At 45.3% G+C, this 19,811-nt stretch overlaps 1 protein-coding gene and 1 long non-coding RNA gene across 2 annotated transcripts in view; one reads left to right on the forward strand and one right to left on the reverse strand.

The window, feature by feature from the left end:
* LOC144984092 (uncharacterized) overlaps nt 1–19,811 on the reverse strand; it is a 379,397-nt gene that overhangs the window by 134,688 nt on the left and 224,898 nt on the right. The window lies entirely within an intron of this gene.
* On the forward strand, nt 13,567–13,951 carry LOC144984094 (uncharacterized). The gene is made up of 2 exons (XR_013647750.1): nt 13,567–13,686; nt 13,765–13,951. It is a non-coding gene; the product is annotated as an uncharacterized LOC144984094 (long non-coding RNA).

Genomic DNA, 19,811 nt, shown 5'->3' on the forward strand with positions numbered 1-19,811 from the left:
CATGTAATGTCAGTGTTTAAGAACAGAAACAGCCCAGCAGACTGAACTTAGATACCATCTGTGGAGGAGAAGAAAGCTTCCATGATTTGAACTGCTGTTGAGAGCAAATCGACACCTCTGCCCTCCCCAAACTTCATGATTTCTGTCATTTGATCATGCAACCATTTACTGCAGTTTACAAGAAGCAGAAGGCTGTTTAGGTCTGCAAGGAGCAAGTGTCTGTGTATGTTTGTGCAGACAGCTCAAGTAGCAATTGTGCAAATGTTTGTGGCTGTCGACAGCTCCAACAGCTTTTCTAGTGGCTACTTTGATGTCTGACCCACTTTGGCTGTTGCTCAGTATAAAGCTATTTATTTGGTTGCAATGTGTGTGTTTCTGTGTAAAGCTATCTGTCTGGCAGTGTGTGTTAAGGCTGCAGGAGTCTGGTGAACATCTGCACTGATCTTTTTCCTGTTTTCTCATTGCATCTTCACCATTTTCTGTTCGCTTCACTTTTCTCCTCCTCACCTCCACTTCCAGTGATGCTCTCCTCTCCTCTGTCTCATTACGGCACTGGGATTCAGCGCTTTGCTGTGGCTCTCAGCTCTGATTGCACATATCAGGCTAGAAGCTTTTTCAGAAGAAATAAACACAAGTCAAGTCATTGGTGAGAAAATCTGAGAGTGCACTTTGGCACAAAGATATAGGTCTGTATTCAGCTGTGAGAAAATAGGTGCATCTTGGATTTATTGGAGAGCTTTAAATGTTGGAGAAAAGAAAATCATTTGAGATTAACTTCTTAATTGATTATTTCAATAATAAGGGAAAGTAAGTTCACTTAAAATTCTAAATTAATTTTTAATAACTGAAGTTGACTTTCTTGTTGTTCTCTCAGAGGTGCCGAATTCCAAACTTCACTAATTCTTTCAAAGTGAAACAGAAACTCTTCATGTGCTCCCAAATGTGGCAACATGCAAGGATGCAAGGATCCTAGGCAACCAACTGTATGGAACAGCCTGATTAGCACACACACAGAGCAAACAGAATCTGTGCAAATCTGGCCACATGACCTGAACAGTGTACAGTGTCCCTCTTTATAATCCGCTCCACACCATCATCGCAATCAGGACAATTACCAACAACCTGCTTCATTAAAGTCAAGTCCACTATTTTTCTAATCTGAAAAAGTCACAGATGGTTCTGATGCTCCTGCCGCTTTAGACAAAAAATTATTTTGTCAGCCACCAATTGTGCAAGTTTTCCCATGTAACCCTTGTGCTATCCTAGGCACGTTAACATTGGGAGTTGGGTCATCTAGACCCACTAGACAGTGCTCTGAACCTTTTTTCTTCAATGATTTGTGATCTTCACTGGTGTCCATGGATTACATGAAATCTTTCCACCTTTATCCACCTTTGTCATGGTAGGGAGAACACGTCAATGGAAGGGGGGGTCATCTAAGATAGCACAAGGGTTAAAAAGATGAGAGTCCTGTTATTTTCATCATAGGTAAACCTCAACTACAAGATACAAAATGAGCGGGGAAAAATCCAGAAAAATCACATTGTCTGACTTTTAAAGAATTTATTTACAATTTTTGATGGAAAATAATTTTTTTTCACCCACAAACAAGAAAGATTTCTGTCTCTCACAGACCTGTAACTTCTTCTGTAGAGGATCCTCTGTCTTCCACTCTTCACCTGTATTAATGGCACCTGTTTGAACTGGTTATCAATAGAAAAGACTCCTGTCCACAACCTCAAACAGTCACACTCCACCAGCCTTGGAGCCTTGGAAGACTGAATCTGCAACAGGTACGCAGCTTGGTGTTTGACAGTGGAGCTGCCATCAGTGTGTGAGCATGTATGAACGGGACTGTGGCTGAACAGCGCTTTAGGCCTTCAAGGAAGGCCATAAAGAATTATATAAGTATACACTATTTACCATTACAGTGTTCTGCAGTGCAACTGTGATGCATGACAGCCTTAAACTTAGAACTAGATCAGTTTTCTGCTGCATCAGCAGGTTCTTTATCCTCATTCATGCTAATCAATATTCCAATAAACCACACACTGGTGCAGAACTGTTTTACTGCAGCACTCCTCCAAGGGGAGGGCCCGATACTCTGAACTCTTGCTTCCTCCTCTGACATGCTGGTGGCATTCTGAACGTCGTGTGTTCTCTTCTTTGTCTGCATCTGTCTCCTCTACTCCTGTGCTTCTCGTCTTCTTTCCATTGCCGTCTGGTGGACAGTTTAAACCCTGACTGACATTGTCTCAGTGTTGCCATGACGACAAAGGAAGGCAGTGTTGATAATTGTTGCATGGTTGAATTTCTCTTGGTTCTGTTGGAGTCCTCCATGTCTTTAACCCTAGACTAACTCCTTCCCTACTCACTCTGGCGATCCGCTTCATGAGGGGTAAGCCAGCAAAAAGAAACAGCAAATGAGCCATGACGTGCTTCCATTCTTTCTAAAGCTTTTGTATTTAAGGATTTGTTTAAAAAAATAACCTCTTTTACCTGATAAAAATTAAGAGTTCCATATTAAATCATCAAAGTAACAAAGGCTACATTCAGTAACATATCACGCTGCCAGGCACTCCAGGCACTACAAGCCTGCAGTGCCAGACATGTCCCCATGCTAAAGCCTGTACATGTGCAGGCCAATCTGGGGTTCGCTGGAGAGCATTTGGATGGACCAGAAGAGGGTTGGGAGAATGTCCCATGGTCAGATGAAACCACGATAGAACTTTTGTTCAAAACCTCAACTTGTCCAGAGCAACTGATCCATTTAACCCTTGTGCTATCTTAGATGACACCCCCCCCCGTACATTGACGTGTTCCCCCTACCATGACAAAGGTGGATAAAGGTGGAAAGATTTCATGTAATCCATGGACACCAGTGAAGATCACAAATCATTGAAGAAAAAAGGTTCAGAGCACTGTCTAGTGGGTCTAGATGACCCAACTCCCAATGTTAAAGTGCCTAGGATAGCACAAGAGTTCAAGGAAATAATGAAAGGAACAATGCTGACATTTTGAGTGTAAACCTCATTCCTTCTAGCATGACATTGAAGATAAAACATGACTGGATCTTCCAGCATGACAATGAGCCCAACCACTAAATGGCTGTTAAATTCTGATTACAGTTCGGACACTGAATCAAGGAATATCATTTATTATTGTTATTATTAACTATCAAAACACATGTCTTTTAAAATTAAAATACCAATCCAATACATTTAATAACATAGAAATATTGTAGTCAGCATTAAAAATTAATCGCAGTCCGTTACAAGAAATCAGGCAAAATACTGAGATTAAAAATTTTAAGATAAAATAACCTAATCCTTTATTTATCCCGCAATTGGGGATATTTCAATGATACAGCATTACAGATAGAAATAGAGCAGGATAGGTATGTACAAATGAAAGAAAAAAAGAATAAATGTACCCAATGTTTACAAAAGCTTCGAGTAAGAGGAAAAAATTGCACAACATTGATTAAAAAGATGTAGCTAGAAGTAGATGAGATTTAAAAAATTCCAGTGAGTTCACTGGGAGCAGCTCTGGTTTTAGAATCTCACAGCAGCAGCTAGGAATGACCTATGACGCCGCTCCCTCAGACACCTGGGGTGTAGCAGTCTGTCGCTGAGGGAGCTGCTTAGAGCTAGCACCCTGTCACACAGGGGTGGGCATCATTCTTCATCAAAGGATTACAGCTTGGCTACCATCCTCCTTTCTCCCACCTCCCTTTAATATTTTCCCAGCACTATTGTAACAAAGAGTCAGAGGGACCCATATTTGGAGTTTATTGACGTTGTGATGTGAACAGGAAGAGCAGAGTCATTTGGCGTGTAGAAATGATAGCCGTGAATTCTGACTTGAACGAAGATCAGGGACAGGCAAGAATCCAGGCGGAAAGCAGACAGGAAACAGAGTCCAAGATCAGGCAAAGATCAGAAGCACGGCTGGAGGAACACTGGGGACAACTCTGAGGAATGCAGACATAGGACTTCGACACCTGCAATAAGTGAAATCTGCAAAGTGGAATTCCAGATGTTTAAAGGCTGTATAAGGTCTCACTACACACAGACATGACCATTTGAACACTTATCTCTCTTATTTAAACTCTCAAAGTTCAAACCTTCAAAGTAAAAAAAAGTCCAGTAATTAAGAATGAAAACAAAGATCCCATCATCGTTGAAGATTTATCTAACTCTGACAAACTGCACGAGCTGTGTCTCTGTGGAGGAAATCTCAAACTGGTGCATTCTTCTTGAATATTTTACCTCAATCCTATAGACAGATCAAGTAAGTCCTCAAGCACCTCAGGAATCTTTTTAGCAACAACCTCATCTTTAAGACAACTGGAGAGAACCAGGTAAAATAAAAATAATACACATCCACTAGGGCTGAGAGCTTGAGGGGCTGAGAGACGGCCATGTGGTGAGGGGTGTTTGGGTAAGAGTTGGTCAGCATCTAGGCAGAAAAGAAGTTTAGAATGTACAACAAAGATCAGCACCCCTGTCCCACTCAGCTAGCCCTTCCCGTTTCTCTCTGCTAGCCAGAAAGCTTAAAGCATAGGCCACATTACTTTGTTTGGAGGGAAATTCAATTGGATTAAAGGCAAACTGAAGACAGCGGGAAGTGAGGAAGGCTCAGCAGTTCTTGGGAGTACCATCAAACAGTCCAGTCTCATCTCCTGGGCTGAAGAAGATGAGTGCTCCGACCTTTTCCGATGTGAATAGAGCTCTTGTCTTTCTGACATGCAGCCACAGATCTCCTGGGCAAAAGCGGATAACTCACCCTGTAGCAGGAATTCCTTCAGCTGGTGGCAGTGGAACAGCGCAAACCTGCTGGGTTTGACACGGCCAGCTTTTAATATTACCATGTGACATACAGGTTTAAATGCAGATGCAAAAAAAACCCAACAAAGATATATAGACAAATTTATTGTATTTTTCAAAATAGAACAACAAAAAAACGTACCATATGTATTGTCATTGAAACCCTTTTTTCCCTTTTCCTTCTCTTTTTTCCTCTTCATCCTGAGGTTCCTGTTTTCCTTCTCCTGGTTACTCAGCAGGATTCCTCTGTGGCCGTATGACTCCTCCTGATTGGACTCATCTGTCGGCACTCACCTCATCGGCTCTGCTTTTCTGGACCACTATTTAGGCACTGCTTGCTGTACCATTCGCCGCCATGTCCTATGCCAACTCTGGGTGCAGTACTCTGCCTCTTGCCTTTGTTAATCTTACGTTAATTAAGTTTTGCCTCACCAACTGGGGCCCCTGGGCTGGGGAGTCCTGGGCCCAGTGCTAAGGTCGACTGGGGGACGGTTGTTTCACCAATCAGGAGCCAGTCTAACAGCGGTGTCACGGTGCCTGTCAGTCACCTCCCCCCTCCCAGTGCTCCTGCTCCTGCTCTGCTGATTGGAACCAGCTGACCTGCATCTCCTCATCATCCTGCCTGCCTTCTTAAGGGTTCTACTCACCAGTATCCAGCGCCAGTTTGTTATACTCACTCCGGTGCTTATGTCTGGCCTTTTAGTATTTGCTAACCAAGCTAAGTTTCTTTACTCACCTCGCTTTGTACTCACCTTCAGGTCCTCCTACCATTGGTCATGCTGATTCCCTCGTCCAGAGCTTCACTCCTCGCTCCAAGCTGGTTCCGCCGTCCTCGGCGTCCACGCCTCGCTCCTCTGGATCCACGGTCCGCCATGCTTCCGCGCCGCACCTCTCAGGTTACGTTCCACCAGCCCTTGCCGCTCTCTGCTCCTGGGACGTCAAAACTTCACCCGAAGATTATTCTAATCACGCTCTCCTAAAGACTCCGTTCAACCCCTGGAGAAATAAATCACTTTCAATGTAGTCCTTGTCGAGAGTTACTTCCGGGTTTCAGCAACTGGGTCTGCCACGTCTACGACATCATCATGACAGTACATACTGGCCATCACCCAGACCCAGCTAACCCGGAAGGACTCCGCCTCGCCATCACGCATCAAGGCATAGCCCTCGGCCATCAAGATGAAACGCTCAACCAGATGGCATCTGCGCAGCAAGATCTGTTTCGCCGTTTGGATAGCATCTCCCAAGCTCTAGTTTAGCTAACTAGCCAACAGTCGGCTAATGCCAGCTCAAGCTCCTCAGCCTCCGCAGCTGGAAGCTCCCACCAAACCACCACATCATGGAATCAGGAGAACTTTCGTTTGCAACCAGAGCCCTTCCAAGGTGATGTAAATGCATGTGGTGGCTTTTTACTTCAGTGCCAGTTAATCTTTCAGCAGGCCCCGCGGTATTACCACACAGACAACTGTAAGATTTCCTTGATAGTCAACTCCTTACGAGGTAAAGCCCTTCAATGGGCCCAGGCTTATCTATCGGCTAACCCTATTTTTCAAGTGCCTTTCGAACGCTTCATCGGGGAGTTTCGCCTGGTCTTCGACCAACCATGCAAGGCAGAGGAGGCTACTCCCCGCCTTCTAGGCTTAAGACAACGCAGCCAATCCGTAAGTGAACATCTAATTGACTTTCGCATTTTAGCGGTAGAGGCTGGTTGGCCGGACGTTGCCCTTAAAGGGGTTTTCTACCAGTCGCTAAACGAACAAATCAAAGACCATCTATGCTCGCAGCCCGAAGCACGCCCTTTCGAGGAGCTCGTCACTGCTGCCGTACGTTCTGATGTGCGGCTCCGGGAACGTCAGGTTGAACGAGCCCGTCCCGAAAAGAAAACCACCACTAACTCTGTCTCTCAGCTTCCCACGTTAGAACCATCCTCCTCGAGGGTGGAAGGAGGATGGTTCTGACGTGGGAAGCTGAGAGACAGAGTTAGTGGTGGTTTTCTTTTCGGGACGGGCTCGTTCAACCTGACGTCAGAACCATCTTCCTTCCACCCTCGAGGAGCGGCTGATGTTTCCTCTAGGGTGGAAGGAGGATGGTTCTGACGTCAAGTTGAACGAGGCCACTCTCCCCAAGGGCCACTTATTTAATCTGTCCGGTCCAGAAAGACTCGCTATGGAGAAATACATTCATGAATCTCTCGCCTCAGGTCATATTCGTCCCTCCTCTTCGGTGCTGGGTTCTTCTTCGTCCAGAAAAAAGACAAGAGCCTGCGACCTTGCATCAACTATCGTGGTTTAAATCAGATCATTGTTAAAATTAAATACTCCCTGCCACTCATCAGTTCCGCCTTAGACTCCGTTCAAGAAGCTCGGGTGTTCTCGAAATTAGATCTCCGGAACGCGTATCACCTGGTTCGTATGAGGGAAGGGGACGAATGGAAGACAGCATTTAACACCCCCCTTGGGCATTTTGAGTATTTGGTAATGCCCCTTTGGGCTCACGAACGCCCCTGCAGTCTTCCAACACCCAGTAAACAACGTTCTTCGCGATTTTTCTTAACAAGTTTTTCTTTGTCTATCTCGATGACATTCTCATTTACTCCCCCAATCCTGAACTTCACACCCTCCATCTACGTCAGGTTCTTGAACGTCTCCTCGAAAATCAACTCTTTGTAAAAGCAGAGAAATGTGAATTTCATGTCTCCACTGTCTCCTTTCTCGGTTTCATTATTGAAGCTGGCAACATCCGTCCTGATCCGGCCAAAGTTTCCGCAGTCACTAACTGGGAGACTCCCAGTACACGTAAGCAGTTACAACGTTTTCTCGGCTTCGCCAATTTTTATCGTAGGTTCATTCGGAACTACAGCAGTCTTGCCGCCCCTCTTACCAGACTCACTTCTGTCAACCAACCGTTTCTTTGGTGTCCGGAGGCTCAAACTGCTTTTGATAATCTAAGGAGAATGTTCGTCACCGCCCCCATTCTCATACAGCCCAACCCACAACGTCAATTTATCGTTGAGGTTGATGCCTCTGATTCTGGGGTTGGAGCCGTCCTATCCCAACGTGAAGACTCTACTGGCAAACTCAAGCCATGCGCCTTCTTTTCACGTAAACTGTCTCCCGCGGAACAAAATTATGACGTGGGTAACCGCGAACTCCTTGCCATAAAAATTGGGTTAGAGGAGTGGCGTCATTGGCTTGAGGGAGCTGAGCAGCCTTTTATAGTATGGACTGACCATAGAAATCTCGCTTACCTCCGCACTGCTAAACGCCTAAATTCTCATCAGGCCCGTTGGTGCCTTTTCTTCGATCGGTTCACCTTCACCTATCATCCAGGAAGTCGTAATGTCAAGCCCGATGCTTTCTCATGCATATTCAACACCCACGATCAACAGGAAGCCGCTCCCATCATTCCACCCAACTGTGTCATTGGTAATCTCACCTGGGATCTCTTCTACGACATCATCATGACAAGTGGTTCCCACCTACCCTCTTCCTCATGTAATTCCTCATTAGAGTGATTGGGGGGGGGTCAGCCTGCGATCTACTCAAATATACATCTGGTTCGTCGTACCCCCATGTTGGAAAAGTAAAATATGTCCAGGACAAGTACAAAAAAGAAAATTGGCAGGAAGGACACTGAGAGGACATCTTTTGGTTGCTGGCAGTGATGTCCAAGCACTCCCCCTACCAATGGTCCTAAGTGTCTAGGGTGCAATTAAAACTGAGAGGGGGAGGGGCCTGTTTCCATACAGCAACCATGGGAGGAGAATCACTGCCAAGTAGCTCCTCCCCTCTTTAATTAATGATTATATGAGGAAAAGGGTAGGTCGGGGACAGCTGGTAGACTGGCCCCCAGTTGGTGAAACACAGTCCCCCAGCCCCCTCCCCAGGATTTTGCCCAGGTTTCCTCAGCCCATGTGTCACGGTGCCTCGGTCAGCCCCGCCCCCTCAGCTCTGCTCCTGACTTCCTCCAGCTGTGACCACTTCATATCATCAACCTGCCTACTCTTAAGGAGATCCAACCCATTCATCGACGCCAGTTCGTTAACTCCTAACGGTGACTACGCCTGGTCAGCCTGCTCAAGTCCCATGTCTCTGTCCTGCCTTGCTCTCATGTTCTGCCTCTCTGTCTCAGGATTTACCCAAACGAAGGTCACCTGTGTGGAAGTCTGCCGTCACTCATCTGCCGTCCTGAACCGAGCACGGAGTCCTCCAGCCGCGGTGTTCCCTCCAGCCTCGCCACGAGCCACGTCCGGATTCCCTCCCGTCACAGGATTTATTCTCTTCAACTTTTCCTGTGATTAAACTCACTTACCAAGTTACTTACCCGACTGATCATTCTGAGTTCCAGCATCTGGGTCTGTCTCGCCTGAAAACCATGACAGAACGAACTGGCCAAAACCCAGACCCAGCTGACTCAGATGGTCTACGCTACGCCGTGAGCCAACAAGGAATCATCCTGGGACGCCAAGCTGACGCGCTATCCCAAATAGCATCGGCTCAACAGGAACTTTTTCGGCGCCTCGATGGTATGTCACAAACATTAACAGAAATCACCAGTCAAGCCTCCGCTTCTGCTCCTACAGTTCCGGCCGCGACTTCCGGCAACAACCCCTCTTCCGCCGCCGTCACAACTCCTGAAAATTTCCGTCTCCAACCGGAACCTTTCCACGGCAACACGGAAGCATGCGGGGGCTTTCTCCTCCAGTGCCAGTTACTCTTCCAACAAGCTCCACGATACTACTACTCCGATCACAGTAAGATCACGCTAGTCATCAACTCTCTTCGCAGTAAAGCGCTACAATGGGCTCAGGCTTTCTTAGCCGCCAATCCTATATCATACTTACCTTTTGAACGATTCATTAATGAATTTAAGTTGGTGTTCGATCAGCCCCGTAAGCAAGACGAAGCAGCACGCAAGCTCCTTTCACTCCGACAACGAAACCGCTCCGTTAGTAAGCATATCATAGACTTCCGCATCCTGGCTGTGGAGGCTGGATGGTCGGATCCAGCTCTCCGAGGGGTCTTTTACCAGTCCCTCAACGAAGCTATCAAAGATCATCTATGTACCCAGCCGGAGGCTAACACTTTCGAGGAACTAGCGGCTGCCGCCTTACGTTCCGACATCAGGCTACAGGAACGTAACGGGAGTCGGAGTCATGTGACCAGGAAGACTACTACGCTAACCCCCCTCGTCACTCCCATGGACTGTAACACCACTCTTCGGTCTGATACTCCTCGCACCATCCCAGAAGAGCCTATGCAGATCGGGCATTCAAAAATCACCGCCGAGGAGCGGCTTAGACGTCGCAACGAAGGTGCGTGTTTCTATTGTGGAGAATTAGACCATCAGATTAATCAATGCTCCCGCCGTTTAAACTCCAGAACCCCCCGTTAAGAGACCGGTCGCGGGGGGATTGTCCCACTCATAATAATTTCTTGTTTGTTCCGGTCAAGTTATGCCACGAATCCCGAATTCTTGACTTTCAGGCGCTGGTCGATTCAGGCGCAGAACAGAATTTAATAGATCAGAGTATCGTTGAGCGCTTAGCGTTACCCACTGAACAACTCCCCTCTCCGGTCCATGCTGCTGGGTTGGGGGGACAGCATCTGTCCATTATTTCCCATCGCACCAAGCCGGTTATGCTTATTACCTCGGGGAATCACCGCGAGTTCATTCAGTTCTTTGTCACTCGCACACCCCAGACTCCTGTCGTATTGGGATTCGCGTGGCTTAAACTCCATAATCCTCACCTCGATTGGTGCCGTTTTACTATCAGGGGGTGGAGTGATTTTTGCATGGGTCACTGTCTCCAATCTGCCTTATCCTCCGTTTCCACGCCCTCGAGCAGTGAACCCGAAATTATTGACCTTTCCAATATTCCGGACCTTTATCATGATTTAAAGCCCGTGTTCAGTAAATCGAAGGCTTCTTCCTTACCACCGCACAGACCTTATGATTGTGCCATCAACCTTCTCGAGGGCGCCACCCTGCCCAAGGGAAGATTGTTTAACCTTTCGGGTCCCGAAAAGAAAGCTATGGAGCTTTACATTCAGGAAGCCCTAGCTCAGGGTCACATTCGTCCCTCCTCTTCCCCAGCCGGGGCCGGATTTTTCTTCGTCGAGAAGAAAGACAAATCACTCAGACCTTGTATAGATTACCGCGAACTTAACCAAATAACTATTAAAGATAAATATTCTCTCCCACTCATCAGCTCGGTCTTTGATTCCATTCAGGAGGCACGCATATTCTCTAAACTCGACCTTCGCAATGCCTACCACCTCGTGCGTATGAGAGAAGGCGACGAATGGAAAACTGCATTTAATACTCCGCTAGGTCATTTCGAATATCTTGTGATGCCGTTTGGGCTAACCAACGCTCCTGCCACTTTTCAACGCTTGGTCAACGACGTCCTCAGAGATTTTCTAAATCAGTTTGTATTCGTGTATCTAGACGACATTTTGATCTACTCCAAAGATCCCAAGAACCACCAGAACCATGTGCGCCTTGTCCTTCAGAGGTTAGCCGAAAACCAGTTGTTCGTAAAGGCCGAAAAATGCCAGTTCCACACTACCAGCATCCCTTTCCTCGGGTACATTTTTGAAGCTGGCAGTATTCGACCTGATCCTGCCAAGATCACCGCTGTTTCCCAATGGGAATCCCCCACGTCACGTAAAAAGCTTCAGCAATTCCTTGGCTTTGCCAATTTCTATCGCCGTTTTATTCGAAATTACAGTGCTATCGCCGCGCCTCTCACACGTCTCACATCCACTGCTAAACCCTTTCTCTGGGACTCCACGGCTCAAGCCGCTTTCAGTAATCTTAAGAAACTGTTTGTATCAGCCCCCATCCTCATTCAACCAGATGTTTCCAGGCAATTTGTGGTGGAGGTTGACGCCTCCGACTCCGGGGTTGGAGCTGTCTTATCCCAACGTGAAGAAACATCCGGAAAGCTAAAACCGTGTGCTTTCTTCTCAAAGAAATTATCTCCGGCGGAACGCAACTATGATGTGGGCAATCGGGAGCTCCTGGCAATAAAACTGGCTCTCGAAGAGTGGCGTCATTGGCTGGAGGGAGCGGCTCAACCTTTCATAGTATGGACAGACCATAAAAATCTGGAATACCTGCGCTCTGCCAAACGGCTCAACTCCCGCCAAGCCCGCTGGTGTTTGTTTTTTGACCGCTTTAACTTCTCCATCACTTACAGACCCGGCAGTAGAAATATCAAACCGGACGCCCTCTCACGCCAATTCTGTGACACCGAACACTCCAAGACTACCACCAGCATTCTCCCTGAAACCTGCATCATCGGCAATCTCATCTGGGACATCGAAACCAAAGTTATTCAGGCGCAAGGTGAGGAACCCGATCACCCCACTCCTCCTAACGGCACTCTCTATGTCCCCGCATCTGTAAGGTCGGCAGTCATCACCTGGGCTCATACCTCTCGCATCGCCTGTCATGGAGGAGTCACTCGTACACTCCATCTATACGAAGACGCTTCTTCTGGCCCTCCATGAATAAGGACGTCAGAGAATACATCGCCGCCTGCTCTACCTGCGCTCGTTCTAAAGCTTCCAACTCTCCACCTTCGGGGTTATTGCAGCCTCTGCCCACGCCGAACCGTCCCTGGTCCCACATCTCCATCGACTTCGTCACGGGCCTTCCCGTGTCTCAGGGTAACTCAGTCATTCTCACCGTAATCGACCGATTCTCCAAGTTTGTCCACTTTATTCCTCTCCCTCAGCTACCCACAGCCACTGAAACAGCAGAGGTCCTGGTAAATCACGTCTTCAGACACCACGGTATCCCTGCAGACATTGTGTCCGACCGCGGACCACAATTCATTTCTCAAGTCTGGAAGGCTTTCTGTTCTGCCTTAGGTGCCACCGTCAGCCTTACTTCTGGGTATCATCCCCAATCGAACGGACAAGCAGAACGGGCCAATCAGGAGCTGGAAGCTGCGCTCCGCTGCCTAGCCGCCCAGAACAACTCTGACTGGTCTAAATACTTGGTCTGGATCGAATACGCCCACAACACACATCCCTCCTCTGCCACGGGTGTGTCACCGTTTGAAGCATCTCTGGGTTATTTACCTCCTCTGTTTCCATCCCATGAACTAGATCTCACCGTTCCATCTGTCCAAGACCACCTTCAACGCTGCCAACTCATTTGGCGCCAGACTCAAGAGGCCCTCCGTCGCTCCAAGGAAGATAACTGCCGTACTGCCAACCGCCACAGGGTGGCAAGCCCCGACTACCAACCGGGCCAGAAAGTATGGTTATCTTCTAAAAATATTCCGATCCAGGCCACGTCCCGCAAGCTGGCTCCACGTTTTATTGGACTTTTCACCATAGATCGCATTATCAACCCCTCATGTGTCCGTCTTCACCTTCCGGCAGCCCTCAAAGTCCATCCGTCCTTTCACGTTTCTCAGATCAAGCCTGTTATGGACAGTGAATTGTGCCCGCCTTCCGCTTCCCCACCACCCGCCCGGCTCATCGACGGCGATCCGGCGTTTACTGTCAGCCGTGTTTTGGATATCCGGCGCCGGGGGCGCGGTTATCAGTTCTTGGTGGACTGGGAGGGTTATGGTCCTGAGGAACGATCTTGGATCTCCCGTTCCCTCATTTTGGACCATTCCCTCATTTCCGATTTCTACCGCGCCCACCTGGATCGTCGGCCTCGACCGCCCAGCGGCGGTCGTTAGGGGGGGGGTACTGTCACGGTGCCTCGGTCAGCCCCGCCCCCTCAGCTCTGCTCCTGACTTCCTCCAGCTGTGACCACTTCATCTCATCAACCTGCCTACTCTTAAGGAGATCCAACCCATTCATCGACGCCAGTTCGTTAACTCCTAACGGTGACTACGCCTGGTCAGCCTGCTCAAGTCCCATGTCTCTGTCCTGCCTTGCTCTCATGTTCTGCCTCTCTGTCTCAGGATTTACCCAAACGAAGGTCACCTGTGTGGAAGTCTGCCGTCACTCATCTGCCGTCCTGAACCGAGCACGGAGTCCTCCAGCCGCGGTGTTCCCTCCAGCCTCGCCACGAGCCACGTCCGGATTCCCTCCTGTCAAAGGATTTATTCTCTTCAACTTTTCCTGTGATTAAACTCACTTACCAAGTTACTTACCCGACTGATCATTCTGAGTTCCAGTATCTGGGTCTGTCTCCCCCGAAAAACCATGACACCATGGGTCTCATCGCCTAAAGCCCCGACCCCCCAGGCCCCACACAAAGAGAGAGCAGCCATGAAAGTGTCGCTCCCTGGAGCAAGCCCCCGCCCCCAAGCGCCGCCTCTGGGAGAACACTGGTCAGGCCTCTACGAGTTACTGAGATCCATCTTTAACATCCTCTGTCCAGTGTAGTAAATTCTGTGAAGAGTTTTGAAATGGATTAGCTGCAAGTTTGGACTTTTTTAAAGGTGTTTAGACAAATTTCTGACCGGAAGCTTTTGTCTGTGCTGATGCTCAAATCTGCATCCCATTTTGTTATCGGAAGTGAAATATTATTATCTAGGTTGTATAAGAGTTTGTATAGTTTTCACGTTCCACCATCCATTTTAGAAGAACATAAACACTCACCTGAGCACTGGTGTTAGCTCACCTTTGCACTAACAGTTTGTATGACTGAATGACTGAAATATTTCACACTAGTTGGTTTTAAGGCATAAGTATGCGTGTGAACACTATCTGTTTTGTGTACATGTCGACAGGTGGACATTTTTGCAGCTAGCAGGTGTGTTTATAACATTTGAGTGTGTGTGTGGACAGGCTCCGCCCCTTTTTTTTCTTTTCTTTTTTTTTACATTTGAACCTTACCATAATGATTAACAACCAGTAAACTTGTTGCTCTATGCTGCTTCATGGTCTTACCCCCCTTCCCCTCCTATTATCACCCTCCTACCCCCCCCTCTCTCTAACGTCCCTCTCTCTTCTTCCCCTCTTTCCTTTTCCGTCCGGTCCAACACCAAAGATTTTCAGACATGATTGAAATTAATAAAGTTTGGCCTCAATTACAAAAGGGGTTTATTCAGACATACCTTTGGTTTGTCTGAAGATTAATAACCCCTCTTGTTAAAGTAAAATATGTCCAACACAAGAGGCCCTCAGCTCTCATCTGTCTGCCCAGCTGTTGGACAGGACAAGTTAAAAAAAAAAAAAAAAAAAAAAAAAAAAAAGAGTTTGTATAGTTTAGAGGGAGTTTTATTCATTGAAAAATTAATCAGAGAGGTAACTACTTCTGGTAGCTTTAAATCGTCTCTGTATTTAAACCTTTTAGTAATAATAGATTTAAGTTGTTGATATTTCATGAAGTTATTTATTCCACGTTTGTTTTGAATTTCCTCAGGTGTTATTACTAAAAGGGAAAAGTCAACATTGTCTGATTTTCACAAAAAAATATTTTTCAGTACAAGAAAAAAAATGGAATGAAAAACACTAATTCTTCCCAGAAACAGTCAAGTTTGATGAGGCAGAGGATTAGTGGCGTAGAAGCCACTAATATAACATAATTGCAGGGTGTAAGATGCTGGCAGGTAAAGCATACATGGAGCGCCACAATCAAGTGGCTGGAATAATATACAGGAACATGTGTGCAGAATATGGACTGGAAACCCCAAGGTCAAAATGGGAAACACCTCCGAAGGTGGTAGAGAATGAGAGGGCAAAGATCCTGTGGGACTTCCAGATCCAGACTGATAGGATGGTAATGGCGAACCAACCAGACATTGTAGTGGTGGATAAAGAACAGAGGAGAGCCGTTGTGGTGGATGTGGCAGTGCCAAGCGATGGGATCATCAGGAAGAAGGAACATGAGAAACTGGAGAAATACCAGGGACTCAGAGAAGAACTGGAGAAAGCCTGGAAAGTGAAGGTGACAGTGGTGCCTGTGGTAATTGGAGCACTCGGGGCAGTAACCCCCAAGCTGGAGGAGTGGCTACAACAGATACCTGGAAAGACCTCAGACCTCTCAGTCCAAATCATCTTTTGTAGTGTAACAGATATCCCAAAATTTCCCCTAGGTGTGCATGAGAGCGTGTGTGTGGCCATGCAACAAACTGGTAACCTGTTAAGGGTGTATTCTGCCTTCCTCCATTAAGCTCTGCTCAATGACCCCAACAGAGATTCAGCAGGTTTTAAAGTTGGATTGATAGATATATTTTAGACTGATAATGAAGGTGATTTATGTACAAACAGAGATGTTTTCCGCCAGCAGTCATGCTCGAAAAACCACAATCTGTTCCTGTCATTAGGATTATGTGTTAACTTGTGAGTGTGGAACGGACCTAATGTCATTTTTGTGGCATCTTCTCTTTTCCTTCTCACACAGATATCTCTGAATGCATCCTCAAAACACTTGTATTTTATTTTAAGCAAACTCGTCAAGGGTGACAACAACAAGCAAAAGAATAAACCCCAGCAGTGACAACCTCCTCTGCAAAGAACAGACATTATCCAGTTCTGCTTTCACTAAAACCCCCACAAGTCTGGTTTTTCTGTCAGAGGCAGCAAACTAACAGTGACAAGTGCACTGGAAGTTTGTCAAGGGGTTTGTTGAAAGGCAAACACAAAAGGCAATGTTAAAGTTATCTGGTTAAATTATTGTAGAAACCATTGAGTTTTACCCATTCAAATAAGCAGAGGGTTTAGTAAATGAGAAATAACTGCATATCAGAAATCACCAGTGCTTTTTCCATGGCAACAGTATCAGTGGCAGTTTGGCAGCTGCCTGCCATGCACCCACCAAATGACAAACAGCAATGTTGATTTCATAACACTTGCACTGAAACTCTTGTGTTATTTTGGTGTTTTCTGTAGTGCACTGAATGCAAAGCAGTCTTTAAGTGTAAAAACTTTGGCTAGTAGTACATCTTTAGCTTGCTTTCCCTAGCTTTGGAACTCTCTCCCGCCTGACATTTGGAAACCAATGTCATGCTCTGTCTTTACAGTAAAACTCAAATCAAAAGCCTTCCCCTAATTAAACCAAACACTTTGTCTATTAACATTTATTCAAATTATGTTGTAATTGTTTTTAATTATGTATTGATTCTTTTCTGATTACAGTAATCTTGACTTGCTAGAAAGGTACTTAATAAATGAAGTGTATTATTATTTTTATATGTATTATTATTATGTTTCTATTTCTGACTGCACTTTTTTCCATCTAGCACAACAGACACAAAACATGAATTCATGAAAACTGTTTTGGAGTCACTGCATCTAATTGCCTTTTTTCTCCATGTTTTATGTCCTCTATCTCAGCAACTGATTTGCCGAGATCAACATCAATGTCTTTCAAGCAGAACTGCAGCTTAAATTGCATGAAGTCAAAACATCATTGACATGGGCGTTTAAAAAAGAAGGGCTGCAGCATCTACACAGGAGACTGTGTAGCAAACTGCAAATATTATTATTATGCAGTACAGACAGTTGTGTTGTGCAGAAGTCAGGTGGATACACAGCTGATAGTCATACTGAATAGACTGTTAGAATTTGGATTATGGTAACCTGGTTTTACATTATAACAACAACTTTCATACACTTCTAAATACCCATGCGTCCCTCAAAACAAGATTAGTTTCCTTCACCCGCTCTGCACCTTGGTTCACACCCACACTACGTCAGCTCAAAGCTTAAGGCAGGCAACTGGAAAGACTTCAAAATAAAACTGGTCTCACAATTCATAAAGACATGTACAAAAACCACATTATGCTCTGTAAAGATTCTATAGCTTCTGCTAAAACTTCGGTAACACTTTATATTAAGATTCCTAAAGCTTTGTTAACGCATTAACAAGGATTATAATAGAATTTTTAGGGTCTTAGTGAGACATTTATTAGTACAATAAGTCTCATAAGGTTTGTTAAATTACTTGGTTAACACATTTATAAGCATTATTATTAGGATGTTTTAATATGCTAATGATGCATTTATTGGCATTATAGATGCCAGTGTCAGAGGGTTTACCTTTATCCTAAATGTAATGCATGATTTATTTTCTTGTTTTCTGTGTGCTGTGATTTTTGTTTGCTGTGCTTGTATAATTTTATTGCAAATATTGAGGACTATACAAAAGGAAAAAGGACTAATTGGAAACCCCCTCCCTGATGTCATGCGATTGGCTGTTTGGCAGCATGCACTCTTTTAAAAGCCAGAGGGCAGGCAAGAGCAGGAGGTACGACAACTCCCAGACGAGGAAGAATCCCAGCCAGAGAAGGGGGAAGCGCACTGGGAGCCAAGAGATCTGCGCAGAGGCGAGTTTCACCACTGGGACCGGGAGAGGACGTGACGCGGTCGGGACAAACGCGCTTTGTGGGAGGAACTGTTTCAACGCCATAACGCAGCTAAGTCAAGGAACGTGAACACGGTCGAACTTTGGAGAGAGTGTGGCCAACACCGTTGTGGTGCTGGGAATAAGGATCTCTGTTTACTCCCGCAGCGGCGTAGGATCAAAGGCTTCAAAGAGAAGACGCGCTGCAGCCCCCTGAACTGGTCACTCCTCTCATCAGATACCTTCATTGGGCAGGATGCTTTTATGAACTTGGCCAGTCAGTCCACTTGTGTTTTTTAACTTTTTATACTGATTTTATTAATGTTTTTATTTTATTTTGAATTGTTGATTCAACTGTATTTTTTTTAACTATTTTACTCTGGTTGACTTTTAACTACTTTTTTAAACATTTTTTAGATGTGGATTGTTGACCTGATTATATTTATTCATAATTGGGTCTGCATACAATTCTGCTAAATCCTACTTCTTCTGGCATTGTAGTTTCTGAACACTTGGTATCCCTGTGAACCTGACATTAATAAAGAGCCATGCTAAAGCTAACACGCTAACGACCGACCGGTACAGAATCAAAGATGGGCAGGGCTTTTTTTGTCACCTGTGTGAAAGCTTAGAGAAAGGCTAAGAGGCCATTCAATTGCTGATGAGTTTGATTGGCAGATTCATTAGCCAATGGTAAATTAGTTAACCTGCCCATATTTGATTCTGTACCGGTCGGTCGTTAGCGTGTTAGCTTTAGCATGGCTCCTGTAGGGTTTTTGCCTTCGGTCTTCAAAAATTACTGGCTTGTGCAACTTTCCAGTGGACCTCAAAGCAAGGCAACAGTGGTTGAATGCAGTTGGCATTGAATCCAGCAAACTGTGTCCTGGTGATGGGATTTGCAATGAATGTTTCACCTAGGATAGTTTGCTAAAACTTTATCCTTATTAGCTATGATGCTAGCGTCATCCAACACTGGTCCCTATGTTTTGTTTTAGTTTTTTTAATTTGTCTGAATTAATTTATTATATTTCTTTTCCAGAAAGAGTTTTGTATGTTTAGTCTGTTTGAATGTTATAAAGTTCTTTTTACAAGCTTTATGCTTTGTGGTTGTTTGCGGTAAAAACCTTCCTCACTTTAGATGGGGTGCTGCAAAACATTTAATAAACTGTTAACAAAGTTGATTAATAAATTTGTAAAGCTTATAAGCACTTTAGTAATATGGATTTTGAAGACAATGGTCTGACTTTAGATGTTAATGAATCTTAACACTTTCAGGTATTTGCAAGACATCTATAATGCTAATAAATATGTTACTAGCATCTGACACATTAATAAAGCCTATTTGTTAGGTTAGTCAATAAAACTTATTAAGCTTATGAACACTTAGGCTTGTGTGAGACATCTATAATGCTAATAAATGTCTTACTAGAACCCCAAACAATAATAATCCTTCTTAATTTGTTATCAACTCTAAACCTTCCACCTTTCAACTTAATCCCATTATACATCTCTTGTTAAATCCTGTCTCTTTTTTCTTCTGCCATCAATAAACAACATTATTCACTCCTCTCATGTCTGGTATTGTTCCACATTTTCTAAAAATCGCCTCTATTACTCCAGTTTTGAAAAAACCTGGCCTTGACCCAAACAACTTCAATAATCTTCGCCCTATCTCTAATTTGCCTTTTATTTCCAAAATCCTTGAAAAAACTGTCG

The sequence above is a fragment of the Oryzias latipes genome, chromosome 15, assembly GCF_053564925.1.
Source record: "Oryzias latipes strain Hd-rR chromosome 15, Olatipes_Hd-rR_3.1".
NCBI lineage: Eukaryota > Metazoa > Chordata > Actinopteri > Beloniformes > Adrianichthyidae > Oryzias > Oryzias latipes.